Here is a 7,976-nt window from a genome sequence, read left to right as displayed (position 1 = left end):
CGCGCCTTGCAATACGCAACACTTACGCATAAATCGGCAAACAACGTCTGGAAGATCCATTTTTGGGGAAAAGGGGGGGGGGGGGGGGGGGGCTGCTGCTATTTTCGCATTCGCTCCTTCCTCTTCTGTTCTCAATAGCAAGAACACCAGGGTCCTTCAACATGGTACCTTCCAACTTCAGAAATATTCTCCCCTGCCCGCAGGAGCCCGGCCCGACGCGAAACGCAATCAACCAGCCAGGTTTCCCCCTCTTCGTGCAGTTCCCACCGTCAGGAGGTACGGACGGGCGAACGGTGGGAGGGGGGGCTTCCTTTTCCAGCCGGCAGCAATCTGGGAGAACACGTGGCTCACTTTACCACCACGAGCGGGGGCTCGGTCGGCAGCGACGTCCGTCGACGTAATAGATTCCCAGGAAACGGGATCCATCTTTTTCCTTCTTTTTTTATTATGTACCCCTCTTTTCTCGGTCTCTTCGTATATCGGGAGCACTAAGACGTTTCAGGCCATTACTATCGTCGGGGAACACGAAGATGAGGAAGAAGGGAGCCGTGGGGAGGACGCAGCGGAGGCAGAACGCTATGGGCTGGCAGCACAATGCTACGGCGTGCACGGACCTGAAGAACGAGAAGAAACAAAGAAAAAGGGAGGCAGAGTTCCTCTGGTGCCGGGCCTCCTGCGATCCACCGCCTGCATGCCAGATCTATAGACGCTCGTCGACCAATGGATATCGATCTCCGTCGGCGTGTACCGTTGCCCCTGGATACTCGAGCGTATAACGAAGAAGGCGCCCCGAAATGCAGGCTCTTCTTCTCCCACGTGCGTGCTCCTGCTGCTGCTGCTTGCTGCTCCTGTCCGCCGCCGTGGGAGTCCCGACTCGAGCGAGGGTCCTCTCCTTCCTCCGAGGGGCGCTCCCAACAATCGGGAAGCGAAATGCCGCGCTGCCTGCCTGCCTGCTGTGGCTCTCCTTGCCTCCCGGGGTCTCCTTCCGAATTCGATTTCGATTGCTCCCAAGAAGTGTCGGAGGAGGCCTCGGAATTGTCTTCTGGTCCCGGGAAGCGCGGAGGCGCGGGGGTTCGGGATCTCTTGTTCCGCCGCGACGCTCCGCGCTCGGTGGAACGATGACAACGACGGCGACGACGAGGTCTCTTCTGTTTCGCGTCTTTCTTGATTGTTCTTTCTCTTCTTTATTGTTCCCGGCGTTCTTTGGTTCGGGAAGGCAGGGACGTTAGCCGAGATAACCGTGCGCTGGCCGGATTCCTCGGTTGTAGCTTGTGGATACTTAGACGTTGTCAATTCGTAAGGGAGGTACGATTATGAAATGACAGGCAGCGTGCGATGTATAAGGTAGACCTCGATATGGGTGTTAGTGCGACTACCGCGTTATAAAGAAAAAATAATACCGAAAAAAAGATTCAAGTAAGATTTGAGTTAATTAGCAGGAAAAAAATTAAAGACGTTTACAAATCTCTGGTATGCGAAATTAGAGCGCTGCTCTTGAGGAGGAGGTGGGCAGGGTGTGCCATTCCTCCCCTACGTACTCTCTCCTCATCCTGCATTCTTCCTTCTCCTCCCCTCCTCTCTCCCCTGCTCCTCCTCCTTTCTTCCACCTCCTCCTCTCCCCCTTTCATCCTCCTTCCCTCCTCCTTCGTGCCTTCCCCTCCTCCTCCTTCGCACGTGACGTCAATTTTCCCGCTATATCTAGCAGAGAAACTGAATTTGTTCATAGGTGACGTGCACCAAGTCATGTGACGTCACTTTCCCCACTAAGTTTAACGGGGAAACTGAACTGGATGTTGAACGTCAATTTTCCCGCTAAATCTAGCGGAGAAACTGAATTTGTTCATTGGTGCATCGTGACATCCAGTCATGTGACCTCATTTTCCCCCCTAAATTTAGCGGGGAATTGAATGGGTGTTGAGGTCATGTGACGTAAATTTTCTCGCTAAATCTAGCGGAGAAACTGAATTTGTTCGTTGGCGTATCATGACGCCAAGTCATGTGACGTCATTTTCCCCGAATTGAATTGGCGTTGAGGTTTTGTTTGTGAGACCGATGGCCGCCGCTTCTCTCGCTTTCTATGCCCTCCCCTCCCCTGGTGTTCACGAATATTGGTATGAAAGTGAAAATCGATGAACGATCGATAACCCGAAACCGCTACTTATTTTTCTGACTGGTCGAGTTTTCGGTCATAGAGTGTCCGTCGTCTTTTTAAATGCTAGAGTTTCAGTGCATGGTTCGCCTGCCAAAAAAAAAAAAAAAAAAAGATATTATCATCAGCAAGAACAAACTCTAATCTACGGAAACACATCAAGGTATAAGCTGGGACACCTGCATTCTGCGTTGGCTTTATACATTGTAACGTTAGAACCAATTTTTTTCTTTTCTTGTGAATAACGGGCGAAACACCCGAGTCAAAAGGGACCTTTTGTAGATCGCGCCTTTAGCTCCGAATCTCGTAGCGGAGGTAGCCGCAGCTACGGAGCATGCGCACCTGTAAGCTACCGGAGCATGCGCACCGGTAGCTTACAGGTGAGAGAAGTTCACCTGCGTTGTTTCGCTTAAATACAATATTTTATTTTTACAAGGACTACCATAATACGGGCGTATTATAGAAATGAAAAGTAGTGCTGCAGAACATTTTTGGAAAAAATATCAAAATTATTTCTATTGCTTTTTGGAGAACTTTGCGGAAAAAATAACGTGAAAGTAATTTATAACGTAACGAGTAAAGTAGTCCGTTGCTTTTCAGCGAAAGTAATTTGTAATGGTAATCCATTACATTTGAGGCTCGATAATTTGTAATTGTAATCCATTACATTTTTCAAGTAACGAGCACAAGTCTGCTGGCGACTCGACTGCATCCGCAAAGCGGTTGCGAACGCATTTGCTTAAACATGTAACACAAATTCACGCGCCGTTGATGAAAACGAGCGGATCCGCTTCGCGGTTGCGATTGGAACGCCAGTGCGAACCCTCGGTGCCCAAAGTACGTCAGCCTATCCCAGCTCACGCATTGCACACGAACGCGGCATTGTTCGGACGTATGCGCTCGTCAACAGTCAATCCGTCGACGTATATTTAAACCGGCGTTCGTGGCCGATGAATGCCATGGCGACAGTTATCATCGCTTGCGAATACGACAAGTTCCACGGTGTGCTTAGGAAGGACGGTTGAAGCTTGGAGACATCGTACCGGTGCCCAAGACGAGACGACCGCGTGATTTCTCATTTCGCTTTTGAGTTGAGTAGGAAAGCTAAAAAGGAAGAAGTTCAAAAATGATTTCATGGCCCCATTCATCCAAAACTTCAAATTTATAGAACCTTTCCGAAACTCAGTCTAACCACTTTGATCACTATCATCATCTGGGGAATGTCATATCTGCCGTACTAATGGCGGCGACCTTGTGGTTACTGATAATTAAAAGTGCCGCCAACTTTTTGCGCACCTGAGACGAGAAGATCGAACCAAGGAATTCGAAAGGTTCGCAAAGTTCCGAAAGATCCACTTATTACATAAAACATTTCGACGATTTTCGAACTTGCGTATGTTGGAGCTGAGAAATTTGATTGTTTTCGAACTACTATTTTTCGCGCTATGAAATTCGTCGTTTTCGAACATATTCGCTAAGAAATTCAAGGATTTGCAAACTTTCGAACCCGCTAAGTCCAGAAGGTCGACGAACTTCGACCTTCTGAACAAAGGTGCGACAAAGTTCGAACCAAGTTCACCCTTATAGGTTCGAGGCAACAAATATGAATAACACAAGATGTCAATGTGGGAAGTGAATTGAAATTGCACTCAGAGTATTACCGTCTTACCGTGATCGTGCTACAAACGACGCGCTTGTAAAGCTCTGAATGATCGCTTCGGGCTGGGGGGGGGGGGGGGGGGGGGGGGGCCTCGGCCTTGTACGTCACACCTTTTTCTTTCGACTTCCGCACAGAGCCTCTCCCGCGCACAACTCCGTCGGTTTCCCCGAGGTGACCTGTAGGCCAACAGAACCTGATATGCAGTCTTCAAATTCCACAAGGGCGCTTCGCTGGGAGCGTCCTTCATAGTATTAGTTGCTTGTACTCAAGTCCCTCGATGTCTTCGCAACATGGAAAGACGCGAGCGGAGAGCGACGCCGATGCGCTACAGCGAACGCTGAATCGGCGCTTACTTCAGTATCATTAGTAACCGGCTGCATTCTGAGCGGCCAATACTCCATTCGTCGAAGAGGAAAGGTTCCAGGCCGCAGCATTATGCTTAGCCTGATAAGAATCGGTCGTGACCTGATCAGCTGTATTAGGTCGGGTGGTCCCCCTATAGTTTAGTCTGGTTGCATTCTCCTCAACCCTGACTTGTGTCGGGTGGTGTGCTTGAGTTCATTGTTTTCTCCATCTCAAAGGTCTTCCTGCCGAAAATAAACGCCTAGTGCAACTAAGAAATTTCGGGAAGCCTGGATCCTTTCATGTGAATTCGTTGTCCCGCATATTTAGTTGCCTCATGCCAGCATTTCATTAAGGCGACGTTTGATCGGATTGCTACTAGTTTGCAAATAAGTAGAAAGTACGTTCACCTGACCGCCTCAGGGCTTTTCGATGAACCGTTCAACCAGTTCAACGCTTTTTTTCATAAGTTACCACGAATAACGAGTAATACAGGTATACCGCCAGTACCGCAGCACTGAGAAGGAAGGAGTATTAACGAACAAAACGTGGAGGTCACAAATGAGCTGGTGTAAGTTCATAATAGTATCGGGTTATTCTACAATTATCAAGGACAAGGAGTATATTCACGACACACGAGAAATGGGCAACGCTTTTAGTAAAATGTGTAGCATTCGCAACTGTTTTAGACGAATTAATGAAAACTTAGTTCGAAACTGCGGAATTTGAGTTCCCTCCGTGAAATTCAAACTAGGAACTTAAAATTTAAATCTCCAAACTTTCCAGACTTTGTACTTAAAGAAAATCGAATTATTTGAGTTCTTCGATCTTGAATCTTAAATAAATTTGAAGTGTTCGAATATGTCGTACTTATCCACGGAAGGTTTCGGTATCTTTGAACGCGACTTTCAGAAACCTTTTCGAATTATTCGAAATGGAACCTCAGTGGGGTTTCAAAGTTGCGAACTTTTCAAATTTGAACTTTTCGACCCGAACTTCGGGAGCTTCGCGGAATTCCTACTGATAACGGCAGAAGTTGAAGATGCTCCGAAGCGGATGAGCCTATGCAGAGGGCAAGGCGTCTGCTTCCTGCACACGGGCATAAAATATGCTGACCCTGGGTCGTGGTGACGTCATAAAACGCTGTTTGCAAAGTTCTGTTGGAGAGGTTGACGGAGCCTTTTCGTGCACCCCCGACGTATGTTGACCGTCAAACTCTCAGTCGCGTGCAGCCCAACATACCGGCGCACCACCAGAGCGCGACACGGTAAGTGAGCAAGTCGTCTGCTTCCTGCGCAGGGATTGCGATAACGTCAGAAAGACGCCGTGCTCTTGTTGGCTTTGATTGGAAGGATAGTGTGTTGACCTCAATGCATTCCTTTAGGTCTATCCACTATTTTTTTTCAATCAGCCGATAGGTTTTTTTTTAAAGTCACGTTGTCATTGTTAAAATGTCTGGAATACTTCGCAATGACGGAACAAGCGACAGTACAGAATGTGAGATTCTAGAACTTCATAAGCTAGAAATGAAGCGTCATTAGCAAAATTTCTGGGTCAGTGGAGGTGTCTTTTATGTCCTCCATTGTACATGAATTCGAATACAAAAACTGCGCAAGCGTTCGTTCTAACAGTCAATCAATCTCTCTCTCTCTCTCTCTCTCTCTCTATATATATATATATATATATATATATATATATATATATATATATATATATATATACATATATATATATATATAACTAAACCCAGAACCTACCGAAGTTTAGAGCTCTAGTCTAGGCAACCGAGCTGCTTTGAGATATATATATATATATATATATATATAATTTGGCATCAGGAAGCGTATGGGTGAGTGTGCTATCTCAAAGCAGCTCGGTTTGAGTTCTAAAAGTTTGTGGGTTCTGGGTTTAGTTTCCATCCGTGCGATTTTTATATGAATGGGCATTACCGACGTACACTAGCTGCGTGATTCGTGTTAATTACCGCGGGGTGATGTCCTGGTCAAATAGACCGATCTCACCAGCCAGTTTTCCTGCGCCACCGCTGTCGCAATGCATCGAGGGAACTTCAGTCTTTTTGCACGTGCGACAACCTTGCTGGAGCGCATGCTGTGCACGGCACGCCTCGGGCACTCTGACCGCGTCCTGTCAATTAAAGTTATGGCGGCTTCATGCGTGCGCCAAACGCTTGGTGAGATTGGTCTATGGACGCTTTACACACGCGCCAGATTGAGCCGCCATAGCCGCCCTTCTCTTGCCTTACCGAGATGCCGAGCCACTGAAGCGGGCGTTGACGGGTCTTCACAAGGGCCTATGCCGGGCACAAGAACACAACAGCACCTAAAATGGCAATAACCTGTCCTGCTGTGGTAATGATGAAGTGAAGCGAACGGAATAAGAGGGAACAAAAACTGAAGGTCAGTTATGGCGGCGCCCATGCACAGCTGCTGTAAAGCGTCTATATTGGTCATGAGTGGAAACACAATGCCAGTTTAAAGTAGTCGTAAAACTCACAATCTCGAATGTCATATAAGCCCAAATGATTTTTTTTTAATTATTATTACTTGTCGGACGTGTCAGCGAAAATAAAATTTAAAAAAAATATTATTTGACAGACATGAAAACTCGCACACGAAAAAAAAAAAAAAGATATTGTACGCTTTCGATTAGTGATTAGAGTAAGATAAATATCTCTATTAGGATATCTGCTGTAGGTATGCTTTAGAAGTGCAAAGCGAACAGGCTGTTGACTGCAGAGATACATACGCTCGCACGCATGCAAGCGTTTGCGTTAGACCGGGTTGAATAGAATTCGTTTATAGAACGCCATTTTGACGTGTTCGGACATAAATAGTACAAGCGATGATCCGTGCCATACACGCGTACGCATAAAAAAAAAACGCAAAGGGGGCATTGGCCGTTCCAGGCATTCGAGCGAACGCAAAAAGGGCGTTCATGCATCTGAAATCTGTCTCGACGTAAAGCCTGCACCTTCTCGAAAGCAGCAGTCAAGAAACCGAGAAAATCCATCTTCCAACCGGGGGAAACAGTTTGTTGTCTGTGTACAGAGAGTCATACACATATCTGTTTTTTTTTTTATTATTATTATTCATTAATATTTTTATGTTTCTTGTGTATCGAATCGTAAAGGGGGAGAAGTGAAAAGGATTCGAAGCGAAATGTAGATTCTCTCTACGGGCTGTTCCCGTCTATGATCTTCTTACATGATGTGGCCCAGTAAATCCAAACGCATCAAGCTCCACGCATTTTTTCCACCCGTAAGAAATCATACACTTATTATACAAGTTTGATACTATTATACAGAAATTATACAAGTTTGATACTGAGCCGTCATACGGTCATTAGTATACCGCCATCTAAAACCAGTCTCAATTTCTTATGAACTGTACCGCGCACTGTGCGCATATGTTAGGAGGCAATGAGGTGAGAAAGTCTACACTTATGGGAAGTTGGCAAGTTCGTTGAAAGGGGAACCTTTTCACCACAAGACGTGAGACGCTCAGCGATCATAGGTAATAGGGACCTTTCCTACACCGCGTTTCCCCCTCCGCTAAGCTCTCCGCTACGAAGAAGCCGCTACTGCGCCTGCGCGCCCATGGCCTTGACTGTAGAGTTCCGGGTATCGTAGCGGGTTGCGGAGGGCGTTGCGACACGGCGAAAACGATCTACAAAAACTCCCTATTATCAGCCCTTGACGAGAGTAAGCCGACGCACAGCACTTCTCAGGGGAGTGCACGAAGTCTTCCTGACGGTATGCGTTCAAGAAAAAATTTGAAATGCCTTTAATTTATTGGCTGGTTCGTT

Source organism: Ixodes scapularis, unplaced genomic scaffold (assembly GCF_016920785.2).
Source record: "Ixodes scapularis isolate PalLabHiFi unplaced genomic scaffold, ASM1692078v2 PGA_scaffold2__306_contigs__length_199485367, whole genome shotgun sequence".
In the NCBI taxonomy this organism is placed as follows: domain Eukaryota; kingdom Metazoa; phylum Arthropoda; class Arachnida; order Ixodida; family Ixodidae; genus Ixodes; species Ixodes scapularis.
Note: the sequence above shows the minus strand (reverse complement) of the source record.